Source organism: Somniosus microcephalus, chromosome 2 (genome assembly GCF_052327205.1).
Source record: "Somniosus microcephalus isolate GS21.2 chromosome 2, FLI_Smic_1.0, whole genome shotgun sequence".
Classification (NCBI taxonomy): Eukaryota; Metazoa; Chordata; class Chondrichthyes; order Squaliformes; family Somniosidae; genus Somniosus; species Somniosus microcephalus.
In genome coordinates, this window is record NC_140988.1 from 66,157,505 (window position 1) to 66,182,533 (window position 25,029).

Below are 25,029 nucleotides of genomic sequence, written 5' to 3' on the forward strand. Positions count from 1 at the left end.
TTAGAATTTTATAAGTTTCAATGAGATCCCCTCTCATTCTTCTAAACTCCAGCGAATATAAGTCCAATCGACCCAATCTCTCCTGATACGTCCATTCCTGCCATCTCAGAAAGACAAACCTTTCAAAGTTCACGAACTTCTGTCCACGCTGCTGGTTGATGATGTTTCAATTGTTCGTGTTGTCTTCACAAAGCAAAGCTGTTCAGATGTTCGAGCCGACCGCATTCAGTCCTAGACAGAAAAGCCAGTTGGTCAGAGTCAGTACAGCTCCCTTTTCTTCACTTAAACTGGGTGTATCGCCTCCTGCCTCACATTTATCTAGTTTACAAAGCTATTGTGATGTCTCATCTCAGTGCGATGCGCAATGTGAGGGTAAGGCTTACTGTGATGTCACGGTTTGACCCGTCCAATTAAAGTGGCCTCACCTTGAAACCATATTTGGTAAAAACCTTTGGGCTTTACTTAAGTTACACTGACTTGTTTCGCTAGAAAGCAATAACAGATTTCCATGTGGTTACGACCCAGAGCACAGGGTGCGTGGGCGATGGGCAATGATGGGATTGTTTGCCTTCTACCAATTATGTTAATTAATTGCATACATTTAAAACAACAGGAGTAGGCCATTCAGCCCCTCAAGCCTGCTCCAGCATTCAATTAGACCATGGCTGCTCTGCACCTCAAAATCCATTTACCTGTCTTTGATCGATATCCCTTGATCAACTTAGAAACAGGAGGAGGCCCCTCGAATCTGTTCTGCCATTCAATTCAAGCATGGCTGACCTGTATGTTAACTCCATTTACCCGCCTTGGTTCCACATCCCTTAAAACTCTTGCCTAACAAAAATCTACCAATCTCATTTTTGAAGTTTTTTTATAATTGACCCCCAGCCTCAATAGATATGGGGGGAGAGAGTTCCACAATTCTGCTAGCCTTTGGGAGAAGAAGTGCTTCCTGACATCACACCCCTGACCAGGCTAACTCTAATTTTAAGCTCATGCCCCTTTGTTCTGGATTTCCCTGCTAGAGGAAATAGTTTTTATCGATCTACCCTACCAACTCTTTGAGCATCTTAAACACCTCAATTATATCACCGTTTAATATTCTATACTTGAGGGAATACAAGCCCAGTCTCTGCAACCTGTCCTCATAATTTAACCCTCTGGAAGTCCACACATACAAGATCCAGAAACACTCCCTTGTCCATGTTACTGACTGATGCGCCATCAATAACTCCAGAAGACTAAGAGTTAAACATAACAAGTAGGCTTTTATTAACAAAAGAATACGAGCATGCCTCTGCTGGTAGACCAATCCTTAAAGCCAGGGGGACTGGAGGTCAATCACCTTTATACCTGGGCTTAGGGGTGGAGCCAGGGGCGGAGCCAGCTGAGGCATGCCCAGACATGTTCTGTACAGGCAGATTAGTGGTTTACCACATTCACCCCTTGTTTAAAATGAGTCCGGCGGGGTGAAGTGTCTCAGAAGTTCGTATAGGCAAGTCTCTCCGGGGGTCTTGTCTGCCGTAGTGATCGTCGTGGTGCCAGCTGCGGCGGTTCTTTTCCCGTGGCCGTTTCCCGCGTGGGCCGGAGCACCGGCGTGTCGTCTCCGTGGGTGCGGGGTCGGTGGGTGTATAAGGGTGGGTCACAGGGCCCTGGCGTGCCGTCTACTTGGGTTAGATGTGGATTCCCTTCTAGGGGTGTGTCGTGGGTAATGGTAGTGGGTAATGGTAATGGGTAGTGGGTAATGGTGTTTTCGGTGGCACCTGAGGGTGCGAGGTCTCGTATTGAGACCGTGTCCTCCCGCCCGTCAGGATACGCCACGTATGCATATTGTGGGTTGTCGTGGAGGAGGTGGACCCTTTCGACGAGGGGGTCTGTTTTATGGCTCCTCACGTGCTTCCTGAGCAAGACGGGCCCTGGAGACGTCAGCCATGGCGGTAGCGATGTCCCCGAAGTGGATTTCCTAGGGAAGATGAACATTTTCTCGTGAGGGGTGGCATTCGTGGCGGTACAGAGTAGTGACCATATGGAGTGAAGCGCATCGGGGAGGACTTCTTGCCAACGGGAGGTTGGGAGGCCTCTGGACTTTAAGGCTAGCATGGCGGTTTTCCACACTGTCGCGTTCTCCCTTTCTACTTGTCCGTTACCCCGGGGGTTGTAGCTGGTGGTCCTGCTCGTGGCTATCCCTTTTTTGAGCAGGTACTGGCGCAGCTCGTCGCTCATGCACGACGAGCCCCCGTCACTATGGATGTAGCTGGGAAAACCGAATATGGCGAAGAGGTCATTGAGACATTTGATGACTGTGGCGCTGGTCATGTCCGGGCAGGGAATAGTGAACGGGAAACAGGAGTACTCGTCAATGATGTTGAGGAAGTACGTGTTGCGGTCAGAGGAGGGGAAGGGCCCTTTATAATCTACGCTTAGGCGCTCGAAGGGGCGGGTGGCTTTTATCAGGTGCGCCTTGTCTGGCCTATAAAAGTGCGGTTTGCATTCGGCACAGACTTGGCAGTTCCTGGTCATGCTCCTGACCTCCTCGATGGAGTAAGGCAGGTTGCGGGCCTTAATGAAGTGGAAAAACCTGGTGACCCCCGGGTGGCAGAGATCGTTCTGGAGGGCCCGTAGCCTATCGACCTGTGCGTTGGCACATGTTCCACGGGATAGGGTGTCCGGTGGCTCATTAAGTTTCCCGGGCCGGTATAAGATATCATAATTGTAGGTGGATAATTCGATCCTCCACCGCAATATCTTGTCATTTTTGATTTTGCCCCTCTGCTCGTTATTGAACATAAATACTACTGATCGTTGGTCAGTGAGCAGGGTGAAGCGTTTACCGGCCAGGTAATGCCTCCAATGCCGTACAGCCTCCACTATAGCCTGGGCCTCCTTTTCGACTGAGGAGTGTCTAATTTCGGGGCCCTGGAGGGTTCGTGAAAAGAAGGCCACAGGTCTCCCCGCCTGGTTAAGGGTTGCGGCCGGGGCGAAGTCAGACGCATCGCTCTCCACTTGGAAAGGGATGGACTCGTCCACGGCATGCATTGTAGCCTTTGCAATGTCCTCTTTTATGCGGGTGAAGGCTGCACGGGCCTCTGCCGCCAGGGGGAAGGAGGTTGACTTGATAAGGGGCCGGGCTTTGTCCGCGTAATTGGGCACCCATTGGGCGTAATAAGAGAAAAACCCCATACATCTCTTCAGGGCTTTGAGGCAGTGAGGCAGGGGTAGTTCCAGAAGGGGGCGCATTCAGTCGGGGTCAGGGCCGATGACTCCGTTTTCCACTACACAGCCAAGGATAGCGAGGCGGGTGGTGCGAAACATACACTTTTCTTTGTTGTATGTCAAATTTAAGCGCTGGGCTGTTCGGAGGAATTTTTCTAGATTGGCGTCATGGCCCTGCTGGTCATGGCCGCAGATGGTGACATTGTCCAGGTAGGGAAAAGTGGCCTGCAGCGCGTTCTGGTCAACCATCCGGTCCATCTTCCTTTGGAAGACTGAGACCCCGTTGGTGACGCCGAAGGGGACTCTGAGGAAGTGGTAGAGGCGGCCGTTTGCCTCGAAGGCAGTATACTGGCGGTCTTCAGGCCTGATAGGGAGTTGGTGGTATGCCAACTTCAGGTCAATGGTAGAGAATACCCGGTACTGTGCAATCTGATTGACCATATCAGATATGCGGCGAAGTGGGTATGCGTCTAATTGGGTATACCTATTGATTGTTTGACTGTAGTCAATGACCAGGCACTGTTTCATGACCACTACTTGGGCTCGCCATGGGCTGGTGCTGCCCTCGATAATCCCCTCCCGCAGGAGTCTCTCTACTTCTATTTTAATGAAGCTTCTATCCCCGGCACTGTACCGCCTGCTGTTTGTTGCGATGGGCTTGCAGTCGTGGGCGAGATTAGCAAACAACGGGGGGGTGGGGTGCTGACTTTCAGGGTGGATAGGCTGCATATTGTGCGATGCGGTTGCTTAAAATTTTGCCGGCTGCAGACTGTAAGTGGGGGCAGGGGCCCGTCGTACACCATCGTGACACTCTCTAGGTGGCACTGGAAATCCAGTCCCAGTAGCACAGCACCGCAGAGCTGTGGCAGGACAAGGAGTTTAAAGTCTTTGTACTCTGTGCCCATTACTGTCAGGGTCGCTACACAGTAGCCGCCAACGTCCGCTGTATGGGACTTGGAGGCCATAGAGACCCGGTGGTGCGTGGGCATGACTGATAGGGAGTAGCATCGCACCATGTCGGGGTGGATAAAGCTCTCCGTGCTCCTGCAGTCAAATAGGCAGTTTGTTGCGTGACCGTTTACCTTGATGTCCATCGTGGACCTGGCCAGTTGGTGAGGCCTGGATTGGTCCAGGATGATGGAGGCCATCGTTGAGGTCGGTGGGTCACTGTTGTACTCGCGCGAGGCAGTGGGGGAGTCAGGGGCCTGGTCCCAAAGTGACGTCCAAGATGGCGGCCCGCACGGCTGGTGGTGTCCAAGATGGCGACCTGCACGGCTCACACGCGGCACTGCTGGAGTTGGTCGGTTTTGCCCTGCACACTTTGGCATAGTGCCCCTTCTTTCCGCATTTGGAGCAGATCGCGTCCTTCGCCGGGCAGTGTTGTCTGGGGTGCTTGGCCTGGCTACAGAAATAGCACTTTGAGCCTCTGGACATCACAGCTGTAGTTGGGCTGCAGGTGGGCCGTGGCGGTGGTGGCGTGGCGCAGGCCTGTGGCCTTACCGTGTCCCAAGATGGTGGCCCCCGCGACATCCACGGGGCGGGGAGGGCCGTATGGTCGGGGGGGGGGTAGGCATCCATGTTTCGGAGGGCCACGTCCAGCGAGTTAGCAAGGGCCACAGCCTTCTGCAGGTTGAGCCCACTTTGCTCTAGCAGTCTCTGTCGAGTGTAGCTGGACCTGATGCCGGCGACGTAGGCGTCTCTGATTAGGTCATCAGTATTTTCCGCGGCCGTCACTGATTTGCACTTGCAGTCCTGGCCGAGGACTCTCAGTGCCCGTAGGTATTCGTCACCCGATTCCCCGGGTCACTGTTTGCGGGTAGCCAGGAGGTGTCTAGCGTACACCTCGTTGACTGGCTTAGTATATTGTTCTTTTAGTATTGTGATAGCGGCCGTGTAGGGTACAGCGTCTCGGATAATCGAATATACTTGGTGGCTCACCCGTGAGTTCAGTACTAGCAGTTTGTCGGCTTCGGTCCTGACAGTAGTGCTGGAGGCCTGCAGGAATGCTTCGAAGCAGCTCAGCCAGTGCTCGAAGTTATTTGATGCATCCGCCGTTTGAGGGTCCAGTTCCAGGCGTTCCGGTTTCAGGATTTGCTCCATTTCAAAACCTTTTGTTAATAAAATTGATGCGCCATCAATAACTCCAGAAGACTAAGAGTTAAACTTATAACAAGTAGGCTTTTATTAACAAAAGAATACGAGCATTCCTCTGCTGGTAGACTGATCCTTAAAGCCAGGGGGACTGGAGGCCAATCACCTTTATACCTGGGCTTAGGGGTGGAGCCAGGGGCGGAGCCAGCTGAGGCATGCCCAGACATGTTCTGTACAGGCAGATTAGTGGTTTACCACACTGACCTCCTTCGAAAGGTTATTAGATCAGTCAGACATGACCGGCCCTTCACAAATCCATGCTGACTCTCATTGACTACCTATGAGCAATGGCATGGGAGGTCTACCAATGATAAGTGGTTGTCTACATTTATAGATCAGGGAGTGAGCACCAAAATCAGGGGCTGGGAGGAGCCGGTCAACAGTGAGGAGCTGAGAGTGGGGCTCAGTAACCATCAGTAACCAAGCTCCCGGCTCCAGACTACCTGTGAGCAACGCCATGGAAGATCTACCAATAACAATGAACTATTCCACCTGACTGTGCACCAATATTACTGTATTTGTTAAACTGTTCATATTGCTCATTACGACTTTCACTAATAATACACGATCAACAGGTTAAGACAAACCTTTCCAATTTCACCTGCTTCTGTCCAATCTGCTGGTTGATGATGTTTTCATTGTTCATGTTCCCTTCACAAAGCAAAGAACATTAAGACCATAAAAACATAAGACGTAGGAGCAGGAGTAGGCCATTCAGCCCCTTGAGACTGCTCCACCATTCAATAAGATCATGGCTGATCTAATCTTGGCCTTAACTCCACTTCCCTGCCCACACCCCATAACCCTTGACTCCCTTACAATTCAAAAATCTGTCTAGCTCCAACTTAAATATATTCAATGACCCAGCCTCCATATCTCTCTGGGGAAGAAAATTCCAAAGATTCACGACCCTCTGAGAAAAGAAATTCCTCCTCATTTCCAATTTAAAAGGGTGCCCCCTTATTCTGAAATTATGCCCCCTAGTTCTAGATTCCCCCACGAGGGGAAACATCCTCTCTGCATCTAACCTGTCAAGCCCCTTCAGAATCCTATGTTTCAATAAGATCCCCTCTCATTCTTCTGAGCTCCAATGAGTATAGGCCCAACCTGCTCAACCTTTCTTCATAAGACACCCCCTCCTTCATAGAAACATAGAAGCATAGAAGATAGGAGCAGGAGTAGGCCATTCGGCCCCTCGAGCCTGCTCCGCCATTCAATGAGATCATGGCTGATCATCCAAATTCAGTACCCTGTCCCTGCCTTCTCCCCGTATCCCTTGATCCCTTTAGCCTTAAGAATAACTCCTTCTTGAATATATTTAATGAATTGGCCTCAACTGCCTTCTGTGGTAGAGAATTCAACAGGTTCACCACTCTCTGGGTGAAGAAATTCCTCCTCATCTCTGTCCTAAATGGCTTACCCCTTATCCTTAGACTGTGACCCCTGGTTCTGGACTCCCCCGCCATCGGGAACATCCTTCCTGCATCTAGTCCGTCTCGTCCTGTTAGAATTTTATAAGTTTCAATGAGTTCCCCTCTCATTCTTCTAGTATAAGCCCAATCAACCCAATCTCTCCTCATACGTCATTCCTGCCATCCTAGGTATCAGTCTGGTAAATCTTCGCTGCACTCCCTCCATGGCCAGAACATCCTTCCTCAGATAAGGTGACCAAAACTGCACACAATACTCAAGATGTGGTCTCACCAAGGCCATGTACAACTACAGCAAGACATCCTTGTTCCTGTACTCGAACCCTCTCGCTACGAAGGCCAACATACCATTTGCCTTCTTAACCGCCTGCTGCACCTGCACGCTTACCTTCAGCGATTGGTGCACAAGGACACTCAGGTCTCGTTGCACTTCCCCTTCTCCCAATCTATTGCCGTTCAGATAATAATCTGCCTTCCTGTTTTTGCCTCGCACTTATCCACATTATACTGCATCTGCCATGCATCTGCCCAATCACCCAACCTCTCCAAATCATACTGGAGTTTCTCGGCATCCTCCTCACAGCACACACGCCCACCCAGCTTTGTGTCGTCTGCAAACTTGAAGATATTACATCTAGTTCCCTCATCTAGATCATTAATATATATTGTAAATAGCTGTGGTCCTAGGACCAATCCCCGCGGTACCCCACTAGTCACTGCCTGCCACTCGGAAAAAGACCCATTTATTCCAACTCTTTGCTTCCTGTCTGCCAACCAGTTCTCTATCCAAGTCAGTACCTTGCCCCCAATCCCATGTGCCTTAACTTTACACGCTAATCTCTTATGCGGGACCTTATCGAAAGCCTTCTGAAAGTCCAAATACACCACATCCACTGGTCCTCCCTTATCTATTTTACCAGTTACATCCTCAAAAAATTCCAGTAGATTAGTGAAGCACTTGGAAAACTGTGACAGGGTTGGACAAAGTCAACATGGATTTACCCTGGCGACTAACCTCCTCCATGGCCATAGCCCTTCTCTCCTCTACCATAGCCCTCCTCTCTTCTACTGTAGCCATCCTTTCCTCTACGGTAGCCAGCCTTACCACAGAGGCAGCAATCATTTCCACGTAGGTAGCCATCCTTTGATGCGTTGATGTGCCACTGACTCCACATGCTATGGACTCCTCCATTCGCTCCACACTCGCAGCGACCCTGGAGAGAAAACCTGCCAGAGACTCCTGCATCTGTGCATGGAGTTCCATCACCTCTGATCTTATGGATAGACCCAGAGGCAGAGGGTCAACATGCAGCTGAGCCGAGCTGGCAGAGTCCTGTGCCCTCCGACGAGGACTCTCCACTGCTCTCCCTGTCTCCACAATCTGCTGATGCTCACTTGTGAGCTGTGATACACCAGGTGACAACACTACTCTATGTCCCGAAGGTCCCCCCAAGGTGTGAGTGTCTGCGCTGGTGCTGGGTGTGCTTTATTTCTGCTGACGCTGTGCCCTCAGAGGTTGCAGATTCTTCTGAGGAGTCTGGAATCTCAGGCTCTTCATCCTGCACAGTGGGGACGGGGGCTCTCGATGGTCCTGTGGGGGAGTAATGGAAAGAGTTAGAGATGTGATGCCAAGGTTACATGCACATTGCATTTTGCAGATGATCATAAGTCCATATGATGTAGCTTCAGAATCATTATCAGCGACTCATGCAATGTCAATGAGAGAGATGGAAAACTATTCTGTCACCAGCTTGCGGGGATGCACCTGTCTGTCCTTCCCCAACTTCCACCTCTGTATCAACCCCGACAATCTCCAGGACGGCATCCTCCCAGGGGGTAAGCTGGGCTAATGCGGGTGGCCCACCTCCTGCCCTGGCTCGCTCTCTCCTGTTGTGAGCTCTCTTTTCCTGTAATGAGGGAGACAAGTGAAGGTTGAGTGAGAATGAGGGAGTGAGTGTAGAGATTGCATAGCATTGATACTTAGAAGGAGACAAAGATGGAGTGAGGTTGCAAGACCAAGGTCCCTCCCTGTGTGTTGTCAGTTGTGTTCAAAGCATCAGAGTGAGAGGGAGTGTGAGGGCTGCATGGTCGAATAGTTACATGAATGTGAGCATAGAGAGAGAGGGAATGGCTAAGGGTGCATGGATGTGAGTGTCAAGTGGGATGTGGAGGAAGAGATTGCAAAAGCTGAGTGCTGGAGAGGAAAGGCAATGGGGATCAGATTGAAGGTGATGTAAACTTCATACTTACTTTTCCAGTGCGATGAAGGTCATGGAATCTTCTCCTGCACTGCATTCAGGTGTGCCGTGTGAGCCCCAAGGAGTTGACTTCCCCAGCCACCTGTAGCCACACAGCCTTCGTCTGACTGGGAGGCCTCTTCCTCCCTGAAGAAGGGAACAGGACCTTCCTGTGGGCACTAGTCCCATCCAACAATGCCTGCAGTGATGCCTCATCAAATTTAGGAGATGATCTTGGTCTCCCGCTGGCCATTGTTCCTGCAGGTTCCTGTGCCATCAAATGCCAAAAGGTTGGCAGCCTGCAGAAGAAGCAAGGCTTGTTGCAGACCTTAAATGCAGCAGCAAAGATGATGTCATATTATGCGACTTTCTGACTGGAAATACTCATTTGCCAAGGGTTCCCACATGTTGGAAATCAATTGGCCAATTGAGTAAAAATTGCATCAATCTCACACACCCATTAGATTCGTGTCGGAAACACGAAAGTCGGGGAACCCGACAATTCCCTGCACGAGATGGAGATGATGGAGAGGGAGATGAGGAAGATGGAGATGATGGAGCTGGAGATTCAGATGATGGAGATGGAGATGATGGAGATGGAGATGATGAAGATGGAGATGATGAAGATGGAGATGATGAAGAACATGGAGATGATGGACATGGAGATGATGGAGTTGGAGATGATGGAGATGGAGATGACGGAGATGGAGATGACGGAGATGGAGATGACGGAGATGGAGATGACGGAGATGGAGATGACGGAGATGGAGATGGAGATGATGAAGATAGAGATGGAGCTGGAGATGGAGATGTTGGCGATGCAGATAATGGAGATGGAGATGATGGAGATGATGATGATGGAAATGGAGATGGAGATGGAGATGATGATGATGATGGAGATCATGAAGATGATGGAGATGATGGTGATATAGATGATGGAGATGGTGATGATGGAGATGGAGATGATGAAGATGGAGATAATGGAGCTGGAGATGGAGATGGGGATAATGGAGATGGAGATGATGGAGGATGGAGATGATGATGGTGGAGATGGAGATGGAGATGGAGCTGGAGATGGAGATGGAGATGGAGATGTTGGCGATGCAGATAATGGAGATGATGGAGATGGAGATGATGGAGGTGGAGATGATGGATATGGAGATGGGGATGATGGAGATGGAGATGAAGATGGAGATGGAGGATGGAGATGATGATGATGGAGCTGGAGATGTTGGCGATGCAGATAATGGAGATGATGGAGATGGAGATGATGATGGAGGTGGAGATGATGGAGATGGAGATGAAGATGGAGATGATGGAGATGTAGATGATGGAGATGGAGATGAAGATGGAGATGATGATGGAGATGATGATGATGGAGATCATGAAGATGATGGAGATGATGGTGATATACATGATGGAGATGGAGATGATGGAGCTGGAGATTCAGATGATGGAGCTGGAGATTCAGATGATGGAGATGGAGATGATGATGGACATGGAGATGATGGACATGGAGATGATGGACATGGAGATGATGGAGATGGAGATGGAGATGACGGAGATGGAGATGACGAAGATGGAGATGGAGCTGGAGATGGAGATGTTGGCGATGCAGATAATGGAGATGGAGGTGATGGAGATGGAGATGATGATGGAGGTGGAGATGATGGAGATGGAGATGGGGATGATGGAGATGGAGCGGATGGAGATGATGGAGATGATGGAGGATGGAGATGATGATGATGGAGATGATGGAGAGGATGGAGAGGATGGAGTTGGAGGTGATGGAGATGGAGATGATGGAGCTGGAGATGGAGATGGGGATAATGGAGATGGAGATGATGGAGGATGGAGATGATGATGATGATGGAGATGATGGAGATGGAGAGGATGGAGATGGAGTTGGAGGTGATGGAGATGGAGATGATGGAGATGAAGATGGAGATGAGGATGATGGAGATGGAGATGATGGGGGATGGAGAAGGGGATGATGGAGATGATGGAAATGGAGATGTTGGAGATGGAGATGATGGAAATGATGGAGTTGGAGATGATGGAGATGGAGATGGGGATGATGGAGATGGAGCGGATGGAGATGATGGAGATGGAGATAATGGAGATGGAGATGATGATGATGATGGAGATGGTGGTGATATAGATGATGGAGATGGAAATGATGGAGATGGAGAAGATGGAGATGGAGATGATGAAGATGGAGATAATGGAGCTGGAGATGGAGATGGGGATAACGGAGATGGAGATGATTGTGATATAGATGGAGATGGAGATGATGGAGATGACGGAGATGGCGATGGAGATGATGCAGATGGAGATGATGGAGATGGAGATGACGGAGATGGAGATGATGAAGGTGGAGATGGAGCTGGAGATGGAGATGTTGGCGATGCAGAAAATGGAGATGGAGATGATGGAGATGATGATGGAGGTGGAGATGGAGATGGGGATGGGGATGATGGAGATGGAGCGGATGGAGATGGAGATGATGAAGATGGAGATGATGGAGGATGGAGATGATGATGATGGAGATGGAGAGGATGGAGATGGAGAGGATGGAGATGGAGAGGATGTAGATGGAGAGGATGGAGATGGAGATGATGGAGATGGAGATGATGGAGGATGGAGATGATGATGATGGAGATGATGGAGATGGAGATGGAGTTGGAGGTGATGAAGATGGAGATGAGGATGATGGAGATGGAGATGATGGGGGATGGAGAAGGGGATGATGGGGATGATGGAAATGGAGATGTTGGAGATGGAGATGATGGAAATGATGGAGTTGGAGATGATGGAGATGGAGATGGGGATGATGGAGATGGAGCGGATGGAGATGATGGCGATGGAGATGATGGAGATGGAGATGATGATGATGATGGAGATCATGAAGATGATGGAGATGGTGGTGATATAGATGATGGAGATGGAGATGATGGAGATGGAGAAGATGGAGATGGAAAAGATGAAGATGGAGATGGAGAAGATGAAGATGGAGATAATGGAGCTGGAGATGGGGATAATGGAGATGGAGATGATTGTGATATAGATGATGGAGATGGAGAAGACGGAGATGGAGATGGAGATGATGCAGCTGGAGATGGAGATGATGGAGATGGAGATGACGGAGATGGAGATGATGAAGATGGAGATGGAGCTGGAGATGGAGATGTTGGCGATGCAGATGATGGAGATGGAGATGATGGAGATGGAGATGGGGATGATGGAGATGGAGCGGATGGAGATGGAGATGATGAAGATGGAGATGATGGAGGATGGAGATGATGATGATGGAGATGGAGATGATGGAGATGGAGAGGATGGAGTTGGAGGTGATGGAGATGGAGATAATGGAGATGGAGATGATGGAGATGGAAAGGATGGAGATGATGATGATGGAGATGGAGATGATGGAGATGGAGAGGATGGAGATGGAGTTGGAGGTGATGGAGATGGAGATGATGGAGATGAAGATGGAGATGAGGATGATGGAGATGGAGATGATGGGGATGGAGAAGGGGATGATGGAGATGATGGAAATGGAGATGTTGGAGATGGAGATGATGGAAATGATGGAGTTGGAGATGATGGAGATGGAGATGGGGATGATGGAGATGGAGCGGATGGAGATGATGGAGATGGAGATGATGGAGATGGAGATGATGATGATGGAGATCATGAAGATGATGGAGATGGTGGTGATATAGATGATGGGGATGGAGATGATGGAGATGGAGAAGATGGAGATGGAGATGATGAAGATGGAGATGGAGATGATGGAGATGACGGAGATGGAGATGGAGATGATGCAGATGGAGATGGAGATGATGGAGATGACGGAGATGGAGATGATGAAGATGGAGATGTTGGCGATGCAGATAATGGAGATGGAGATGATGGAGATGGAGATGATGATGGAGGTGGAGATGATGGAGATGGAGATGGGGATGATGGAGATGGAGATGGGGATGATGGAGATGGAGCGGATGGAGATGATGGAGATGGAGATGATGAAGATGGAGATGATGGAGGATGGAGATGATGATGATGGAGATGGAGATGATGGAGATGGAGATGGAGAGGATGGAGATGGAGATGGAGATGATGGAGATGAAGAAGATGGAGATGAGGATGATGGAGATGGAGATGATGGGGGATGGAGAAGGGGATGATGGAGATGATGGAAATGGAGATGTTGGAGATGGAGATGGGGATGATGGAGATGGAGCGGATGGAGATGATGGAGATGGAGATGATGGAGATGGAGATGATGATGATGATGATGGAGATCATGAAGATGATGGAGATGATGGTGATATAGATGATGGAGATGGAAATGATGGAGATGGAGAAGATGGAGATGGAGAAGGTGGAGATGGAGATGATGAAGATGGAGATAATGGAGCTGGAGATGGAGATGGGGATAATGGAGATGGAGATGATTGTGATATAGATGATGGAGATGGAGATGATGAAGATGGAGATAATGGAGCTGGAGATGGAGATGGGGATAATGGAGATGGAGATGATGGAGATGGAGATGATGGAGGATGGAGATGATCATGATGGAGATGGAGAGGATGGAGATGGAGAGGATGGAGATGGAGATGGAGGTGGAGGTGATGGAGATGACAGAGATGACGGAGATGGAGATGATGGAGTTGGAGATGATGGAGTTGGAGATGATGGAGATGGACGTGATGGAGATTGAGATGATGGAGATGGAGATGTTGGAGATGGAGATGATGGAGGATGGAGATGGAGATGATGGAGGATGGAGTTGGAGATGGTGGAGATGGAGTTGATGGCGGATGGAGATGAAGGAGATGGAAATGTTGATGATGGAGATGGAGATGATGCTGGTGCTGTAGATGGAGCTGATAATGATGATGGAGATGGAAATGATGTTGATGATGGAGATGGAGATGATGGAGATGATGGAGATGGAGATGATGAAATGGAGACGTAGATGGAGATGAGGATGATGGAGATGATGGGGATGGAGAAGGGGATGATGGAGATGATGGAAATGGAGATGTTGGAGATGGAGATGATGGAAATGATGGAGTTGGAGATGATGGAGATGGAGATGATGGAGATGATGGAGTAGGAGAAGGTGCAGATGGAGATAATAGAGATGGAGATGATGGAGATGGGGATGGAGATGATGGAGATGGAGATGGAAATGATGGAGATGGAGATGATGGAGATGCAGATGATGGCGATGCAGATGATGGAGATGAAGGTGATGGAGATGGAGATGATGGAGATGGAGATGACGGCGATGGAGATGACGGAGATGGAGATGGAGATGATGGAGTAGGAGAAGGTGCAGATGGAGATAATAGAGATGGAGATGATGGAGATGGGGATGGAGAGGATGGAGATGATGGAGATGGAGATGGAAATGATGGAGATGGAGATGATGGAGATGAAGGTGATGGAGATGGAGGTGACGGAGATGGAGATGATGGAGATGGAAGTAATGGAGACTGAGATGGAGAGGATGGAGATGTTGGAGAGGGAGATGATGGAGTTGGAGATGATGGAGATGGAAATTATGGAGATAGAGATGATGGAGATGGAGATGGAGATGATGGAGTTGGAGATTGTGGAGGTGGAGTTGATGGAGATGATGGAGATGGAGATGATGATGATGGAGATGATGATGGAGATGGAGATGATGGAGATGGAGATGATGGAGATGGTGGAAATGGAGATAATGGAGATGGAGATGATGGAGTTGGAGATGGAGATGATGGACATGGAAATGATGGAGATGGAGATGATGGAGATGTAGATGATGGAGATGGAGCTGAAGATAAAGATGATGATGCAGATGAGGATGATGGAGATGATGGGGGATGGAGAAGGGGATGATGGAGATGGAGTTGGAGATGATAGATGTGGAGATGATGGCGATGGAGATCATGGCGATGCAGATGATGGTGATGATGGAGTTGGAGATGAAAGAGATGCAGATGGACATGATGGAGATAAAGATGATGATGGAGATGGAGATGATGATGGAGATGGAGATGCAGAGGATGGAAATGATGGAGAGGGAGATGATGGAGATGGTGGAGTTGGAGATGATGGAGATGGATATGATGGAGATGGAGATGATGGAGATGGAGATGATGAAATGAAGATGGAGATGGAGATCATGGATATGAAGATGATGGAGATGGAGATGATGGAGATGGAGATAATGGAGATGAAGATGGAGATGGGGATGATGGAGATGGAGATGATGGGGGATGGAGAAGGGGATGATGGAGATGGAGATGATGGAGATGGAGATGATGGCGATGGAGATAATGGAGATGGAAATGATGGAGATAGAGATGATGGAGATGGAAATGACGGAGTTAGAGATGATGAAGATGGAGATGATGAAGATGGAGATGATGAAGATGGAGTTGGAGATGATGATGATGATGGAGATGATGATACTGGAGATGGAGGTGATGATGATGGAGATGGAGATGTTGATGATGATGGAGCAAATGATGTTGATGATGGAGATGGAGATGATGGAGATGGAGATGATGGAGATGGAGATGATGGCGATGGAGTAGGTGGAGATGGAGATAATGGAGATGGAGATGATGGAGATGCAGATGATGGTGATGAGATGGAGCTGATGGACATCAAGATGATGCAGATGGAGATAATGGAGATGGAGATGATGGAGATTATGGAAATGGAGATAATGGAGATGGAGATGGAGATGATGGAGATGCAGACATAGGTGATGGAGATAATGGAGATGATGATGATGGAGATGGAGATGATGGGGGATGGAGAAGGGGATGATGGATATGGAGATGGAGATGATGGAGATGGAGATGGACATGATGGATATGATGGGGATGGAGTTGGAGATGATGGGGATGATGGAAATGGAGATGGAGATGATGGCGATGGAGACGATGGTGATGATGGAGTTGGAGATGAAAGAGATGGAGATGATGGAGATGGAGATGGAGATGATGGAGATGAAGGTGATGGAGATGGAGATGATGGAGATGGAGATGATGGAGATGGAGATGATGGAGATGCAGATGATGGAGATGCAGATGATGGAGATGCAGATGATGGTGATGTAGATGATGGAGATGCAGATGATGGAGATGCAGATGATGGAGATGCAGATGATGGAGATGCAGATGATGGAGATGCAGATGATGGAAATGGAGACGATGGAGATGGAGACGATGGCAATGGAGATGATGGTGATGGAGATAATGGAGATGGAGATGGAGATGGAGATGAGGATGATGGAGATGGAGATGATGGGGGATGGAGAAGGGGATGATGGAGATGATGGAAATGATGGAGTTGGTGATGATGGAGATGGAGATGATGGCGATGATGGCGATGATGGAGATGATGGAGATGATGGAGATGGAGATGATGGAGATGATGGAGATGGAGATGATGGAGATGGAGATGATGGAGATGGAGATGATGGAGATGGAGATGATGGAGATGATGGAGATGGAGATGGAGATGATGGAGATGATGGAGATGGAGATGATGGAGATGGAGATGATGGAGATGATGGAGAAGGAGAAGGTGCAGATGGAGATAATAGAGATGGACATGATGGAGATGGGGATGGAGAGGATGGAGATGGAGATGGAAATGATGGAGATGGAGATGGAGATGGAAATGATGGAGATGGAGATGATGATGATGGAGATGGAGATGATGATGATGATAGACATGGAGGCGGTGGAGATGGAGATGATGGAGATGGAGAGGATGGAGATGACGGAGATGATGGAGATGATGGAAATGCAGATGATGGAGATGGAGGTGATGGAGATGGAGATGATGGAGATGGAGATGGAGATGGAGATGATGGAGATGGAGATGATGGAGATGCAGATGATGGAGATGCAGATGATGGAGATATAGATGATGGAGATGCAGATGATGGAGATGCAGATGATGGAAATGGAGACGATGGAGATGGAGACGATGGCGATGGAGATGATGGCGATGGAGATAATGGAGATGGAGATGGAGATGAGGATGATGGAGATGGAGATGATGGAGATGGAGATGATGGCGATGATGGAGATGGAGATGATGGAGATGGAGATGATGGAGATGGAGATGATGGAGATGGAGATGATGGAGATGATGGAGATGGAGATGATGGAGATGATGGAGATGGAGATGATGGAGATGGAGATGATGCAGATGATGGAGATGATGGAGATGGAGATGATGGAGATGGCGATGATGGAGATGCAGATGATGGAGATGCAGATGATGGAGATGCAGATGATGGAGATGCAGATGATGGAGATGCAGATGATGGAGATGCAGATGATGGAGATGCAGATGATGGAAATGGAGACGATGGAGATGGAGACGATGGAGATGGAGACGATGGCGATGGAGATAATGGAGATGGAGATGATGGGGGATGGAGAAGGGGATGATGGAGATGATGGAAATGATGGAGTTGGTGATGATGGAGATGGAGATGATGGAGATGATGGCGATGATGGAGATGGAGATGATGGAGATGGAGATGATGGAGATGCAGAAGACGGAGATGCAGATGATGGAGATGCAGATGATGGAAATGGAGATGATGGAGATGGAGACGATGGCGATGGAGATGATGGCGATGATGGTGATGATGGAGATGATGGAGATGGAGATGGAGATGATGGAGATGATGGAGATGGAGATGATGGAGATGATGGAGATGGAGATGATGGAGATGGAGATGATGGAGATGGAGATGATGGAGATGGAGATGATGGAGAAGCAGAAGGTGCAGATGGAGATAATAGAGATGGAGATGATGGAGATGGGGATGGAGAGGATGGAGATGGAAATGATGGAGATGGAAATTATTGAGATGGAGATGGAAATGATGGAGATGGAGATGATGATGATGATGATAGACATGGAGGCGGTGGAGATGGAGATGGAGATGATGGAGATGACGGAGATGATGGAGATGCAGATGATGGAGATGAAGGTGATGGAGATGGAGATGATGGAGATGGACATGATGGAGATAGAGATAATGAAGATGGAGTTGGAGATTGTGGAGATGGAGATCATGATGATGATGATGGCGATGATGATGGCGATGGAAATGATGTTGATGATGGAGATGGAGATGATGGAGATGATGGAGATGGAGATGATGGAGATGATGGAGATGGAGATGATGGAGATGGAGATGACAGAATCACAGAATCACAGAAACCCCACAGTGCAGATAGAGGCCATTTCGGCCCATCGAGCCTGCACCGACACATATCCCACCCGATCCCCGTAACCCCTGCACCAACACATATCCCACCCTATCCCCGTAACCCCATGTATTTAATCCCCCTAACACTAAGGGTCAATTTATCATAGCCAATCAACCTAACCTGCACATCTTTGGACTGTGGGAGGAAACCGGAGCACCCGGAGTAAACCCACGCAAACACGGGGAGAATGTACAAACTCCACACAGACAGTCGCCCGAGGCCGGATTCGAACCCGGGTCCCTGGCGCTGTGAGGCAACAGTGCTAACCACTATGCCACCGTGCCCCCAATGATGGAGATGCAGGTGATGGAGATGGAGATGATGGAGATGAAGGTGATGGAGATGGAGATGATGGAGATGGAGATCATGGAGATGGAGGTAATGCAGACTGAGATGATGGAGAGGATGGAGATGTTGGAGATGGAGATGATGGAGTTGGAGATGATGGAGATGGAAATGAAAATGGAGTTGGAGATTGTGGAGATGGAGTTGATGGAGATGGAGATGATGATGATGATGATGGAGATGATGATGATGATGGAGATGGAAATGATGTTGATGATGGAGATGGAGATGATGGAGATGGAGATGATGGAGATGATGGAGGTGGAAATGATGGAGATGGAGATGATGGAGATGGAGATGATGATGGTGGAAATGGAGATAATGGAGATGGAGATGACGGAGTTGGAGATGGAGATGATGGACATGGAAATGATGGAGATGCAGGTGATGGAGATGGAGATGATGGAGATGGAGATGATGGAGATGGAGATGATGGAGATGGAGATGATGGAGATGGAGATGATGGAGATGGAGATGATGGAGATGTAGATGATAGAGATGGAGATGGAGATGATGGAGAAGGAGATGATGGAGATGGAGATGATGGAGATGATGGGGGATGGAGAAGGGAATGATGGAGATGGAGTTGGAGATGATAGATGTGGAGATGATGGAGATGGAGATGATGGCAATGGAGATGATGGTGATGATGGAGTTGGAGATGAAAGAGATGGAGATGGACATGATGGAGATAAAGATGATGATGATGGAGATGGAGATGATGATGGAGATGCAAAGGATGGAAATGATGGAGAGGGAGATGATGGAGATGGAGATGTTGGTGATGGTGGAGTTGGAGATGATGGAGATGGATATGATGGAGATGGAGATGGAGATGAAAATGACGGAGATGGAGATGATTGGGAAGACGCAGATGATGGAGAAGGAGATGATGGAGCTGGAGATGAAGATGATGCAGATGGAGAAGGAGTTGGGGATGATGGAAATGGAGATGATGGAGATGGAGATGATGGAGATGGAGATGATGGAGATGGAGATGATGCTGATGATGGAGATGGTGATGATGATGGAGATGGTGATGATGATGGAGATGGAGACTGAGATGGAGAAGGAGAGGATGGAGATAACTGAGATGGAGATGGAGATGAAGGAGATGGAGATGATGGAGATGGAGCAGGTGGAGCTGGAGATGATGGAGATAATGGAGATGGAGATGCATATGATGGAGATGGAGATGATGGAAATGGAGATAATGGAGATGAAGATAATGGAGATGAAGATGATCGAGATGGAGATGATGATGGAGATGGGGATGATCGAGATGGAGATGATGCGGGAATGGAGAAGGGGGTGATGGAGATGGAGATGATGGAGATGGAGATGATGGGGATGGAGTTGGAGATGGAGATGATGGGAATGGAGATGATGGAGTTGTAGATGAAAGAGATGGAGATGGAGATGATGGAGCTGGAGATGGAGATGATGATGATGGAGATGATGATGATGGAGATGCAGAGGATGGAGATTGAGATGGAGATGATGGAGATGATGATGATGGAGATGATGCAAATGGAGATGATGGAGATGGAGTTGATGGAGATGGAGATGATGGAGATGGAGATGATGGAGATGGAGATGATGGAGATGGAGTTAATGAAGATGGAGATAGAGATGACGGAGATGGAGATGATGGAGGATGGAGCAGGAGATGATGGAGATGGAGATGATGTTGATGATGGAGATGGAAATGATGTTGATGATGGAGATGATGGCGATGGAGATGTTTGAGATGGAGATGGAGATGATGGAGTTGGAGATGATGGAGATGGAGATGATGGAGATAGAGATGATGAAGATGGAGAATATGGAGATGGAGTTGCTGAAGATGGAGATAGAGATGATGGAGATGGAGATGATGGACGATGGAGTTGGAGATGGAGATGATGTTGATGGAGGATGGAGATGATGGAGATGGAGATGATGCTGATGCTGGAAATGGAAATGTTGTTGATGATGGAGATGAGATGGAGATGTTGGAGATGGAGATGATGGAGATGGAGATGATGGAGATGGAGATGGAGATGCAGATGATGGAGAAGGAGATGATGGAGATGGAGATAATGGAGATGGAGATGATGATAGAGATGAGGATGATGGAGATGATGGGGGATGGAGAAGGGGATGATGGAGATGGAGATGATGGGGATGGAGTTGGAGATGATGGAGATGATAGATGTGGAGATGATGGAGATGGAGATGATGGCGATGGAGATGATGGTGATGATGGAGTTGGAGATGAAAGAGATGGAGATGGACATGATGGAGATAAAGATGATGATGATGGAGATGATGATGGAGATGCAGAGGATGGAAATGATGGAGAGGGAGATGATGGAGATGGACATGATGGAGATAAAGATGATGATGATGGAGATGGAGATGATGGAGATGCAGAGGATAGAAATGATGGAGAGGGAGATGATGGAGATGGAGATGTTGGTGATGGTGGAGTTGGAGATGATGGAGATGGATATGATGGAGATGGAGATGATGGAGAAGATGGAGATGATGGAGATGGAGATGATAGAGATGGAGATGATGAGATGAAGATGGAGATGGAGATGATGGAGATGGAGATGATGGAGATGGAGATGATGGACATGAAGATGATGGAGATGGAGATGGAGATGGAGATGGGGATGATGGAGATGATGGGGGATGGAGAAGGGGATGATGGAGATGGAGATGATGGAGATAATGGAGATGGAGATGATGGAGATGATGGCGATGGAGATGATGGAGATGGGGATGTAGATGATGGAGATGGAGATGGAGATGATGGAGATGGAAATGATGGAGATAGAGATGATGGAGATGGAAATGATGGAGATAGAGATGATGAAGATGGAGATGATGGAGTTGGAGATGGAGATGATGATGATGGAGATGATGATACTGGAGGTGGAGATGTTGATGATGATGGAGCAAATGATGTTGATGATGGAGATGGAGGTGGAGATGATGGAGATGGAGATGATGGAGATGGAGTAGGTGGGGATGGAGATGATGGAGATGGAGTAGGTGGGGATGGAGATAATGGAGATGGAGATGATGGAGAAGCAGATGGAGATGATGGAGGTGGAGACGATGGAGGTGGAGGCGATGGAGGTGGAGACGATGGAGGTGGAGACGATGGAGGTGGAGACGATGGAGATGGAGATGGAGACGATGGAGATGGAGACGATGGAGATGGAGACGATGGAGATGGAGACGATGGAGATGGAGACGATGGAGATGGAGGCGATGGAGATGGAGGCGATGGAGATGGAGACGATGGAGATGGAGACGATGGAGATGGAGACGATGGAGTTGATGGAGGATGGAGTTGGAGATGGTGGAGATGGGGTTGATGGCGGATGGAGATGAAGGAGATGGAAATGATGATGATGGAGATGATGCTGGTGCTGGAGATGGAGCTGATAATGATGATGGAGATAATGATGATGATGGAGATGGAAATGATGGCGATGGAGGAGATGGAGATAATGGAGATGAAGATGATGGAGATGAGGATGATGGAGATGATGGGGGATGGAGAAGGGGATGATGGAGATGATGATGATGGAAATGATGGAGTGGGAGATGATGGAGATGGAGATGATGGAGATGGAGATGCTGGAGAAGGAGAAGGTGCAGATGGAGATAATAGAGCTGGAGATGATGGAGATGGGGATGGAGAGGATGGAGATGATGGAGATGGAGATGGAGAGGATGGAGATGATGGAGATGGAGATGATGATGATGATGATAGGGATGGAGGCGGTGGTGATGGAGATGGAGATGATGGAGATGGAGAGGATGAGATGACGGAGATGATTGAGATGGAGATGGAGATGATGGAGATGCAGATGATGGAGATGGAGACGATGGAGATGGAGATGACGGAGATGGAGATGACGGAGATGGAGGTAATGGAGACCGAGATGATGGAGAGTATGGAGATGTTGGAGATGAAGATGATGGAGTTGGAGATGATGGAGATGGAAATTATGGAGATAGAGATGATGGAGATGGAGATGGAAATGATGGAGATAGAGATAATGAAGATGGACATGATGGAGATGGATATGATGAAGATGGAGTTGGAGATGATGGAGGATGGAGTTGGAGATTGTGGAGATGGAGTTGATGGAGATGATGATGATGATGATGGAGATGGAGGAGATGGAGATGGTGTAAATGGAGATAATGGAGATGGAGATGACGGAGTTGGAGATGGAGATGATGGACATGGAAATGATGGAGATGCAGGTGAGGGAGATGGAGATGAAGATGATGGAGATGGAGATGATGGAGATGGAGATGATGGAGATGGAGATGATGGAGATGGAGATGTAGATGATGGAGAAGGAAATGATGGAGATGGAGAAAATGGAGATGAAGATGATGGAGATGGAGATGATGATGGAGATGAGGATGATGGAGATGATGGGGGATGGAGAAGGGGATGATGGAGATGGAGATGATGGAAATGGAGTTGGAGATGATAGATGTGGAGATGATGGAGATGGAGATGATGGCAATGGAGACGATGGTGATGATGGAGTTGCAGATGAAAGAGATGGAGATGGACATGATGGAGATAAAGATGATGATGATGGAGATGGAGATGTTGGTGATGGTGGAGTTGAGGATGATGGAGATGGAGATGATGGAGGTGCAGCTGGAAATGATGGAGATGCTGGAGATGATGCTGATGATGGAGGTGATGATGATGATGGAGATGGAGACTGAGATGGAGATGGAGAGGATGGAGATAATTGAGATGGAGATGATGGAGATGGAGACGATGGAGATGGAGATGGAGACGATGGAGATGGAGACGATGGAGATGGAGACGATGGAGATGGAGACGATGGAGATGGAGATGATGATGATGATACTGGAGATGGAGATGATGATGGAGATGGAAATGATGTTGATGATGGAGATGGAGACGATGGGGAAGATGGAGATGGAGAGGATGAAGATGGAGATGATGATGATACTGGTGATGGAGATGATTGGGAAGATGGAGATGGAGATGATGGAGATGGAGATGGAGATGATGGAGATGGAGCAGGTGGAGCTGGAGATGATGGAGATGGAGAAGCTGGAGATGCATATGATGGCGATGATGGAAATGGAGATGATGTAGATGGAGATAATGGAGATGAAGATGATCGAGATGGAGATGATGATGGCGATGGGGATGATCGAGATGGAGATGATGGGGGAATGGAGAAGGGGATGATGGAGATGATGGAGATGGAGATGATGGGGATGGAGTTGGAGATGATGGAGATGATGGGAATGGAGATGATGGAGTTGTAGATGAAAGAGATGGAGATGGAGATGATGGAGCTGGAGATAGAGATGATGATGATGGAGATGATGATGATGATGGAGATGGAGAGGATGGAGATGGAGATGATGGAGCTGATGATGTTGGAGATGAAGATGATGATGGAGATGAAGATGATAGAGATGGAGAAGATGGAGATGATGGAGCTGATGATGATGGAGATGAAGATGATGATGCAGATGGAGATGGAGATGATGGAGATGGAATTAATGAAGATGGAGATAGAGATGACGGAGATGGAGATGATGGAGATGGAGATGATGATGATGTTGATGGAGATGATGGAGATGGAAATGATGTTGATGATGGAGATGGAGATGATGGAGATGGAGATGTTTGAGATGGAGATGAAGATGATGGGGATGGAGATGATGGAGTTGGAGATGATGGAGATGGAGATGATGGAAATGATGATGATGGAGATGGAGATGATGCTGATGCTGGAGATGGAAATGATGTTGATGATGGAGATGAGATGGAGATGGAGATGATGGAGCAAATGGAGATGATGCAGATGGAGAAGGTGGAGATGGAGATAATGGAGATGGAGATGATGGAGATGGGGATGGAGAGGATGGAGATGATGGAGATGAAGGTGATGGAGATGGAGATGATGGAAATGGAGATGATGGAGATGGAATTGATGGAGATGGAGTTGATGGAGATGGAGGTGATGGAGATTGAGATGATGGAGATGATGGAGATGGAGATGGAAATGATGGAGATTGAGATTATGGAGATGGAGATGATGGAGATGGAAAAGATGGAGATGGAAATGATGAAGATGGAGATGAGGGAGTTGGAGATGGAGATGATGATGGAGATGCAAATGATGTTGATGATGGAGATGCAAATGATGTTGATGATGGAGATGGAGATGGAGATGATGGAGATGGGGATGGAGATGGAGATGATGGGGGAATGGAGAAGGGGATGATGGAGATGGAGATGGAGATGATGGAGATGGGGATGATGGA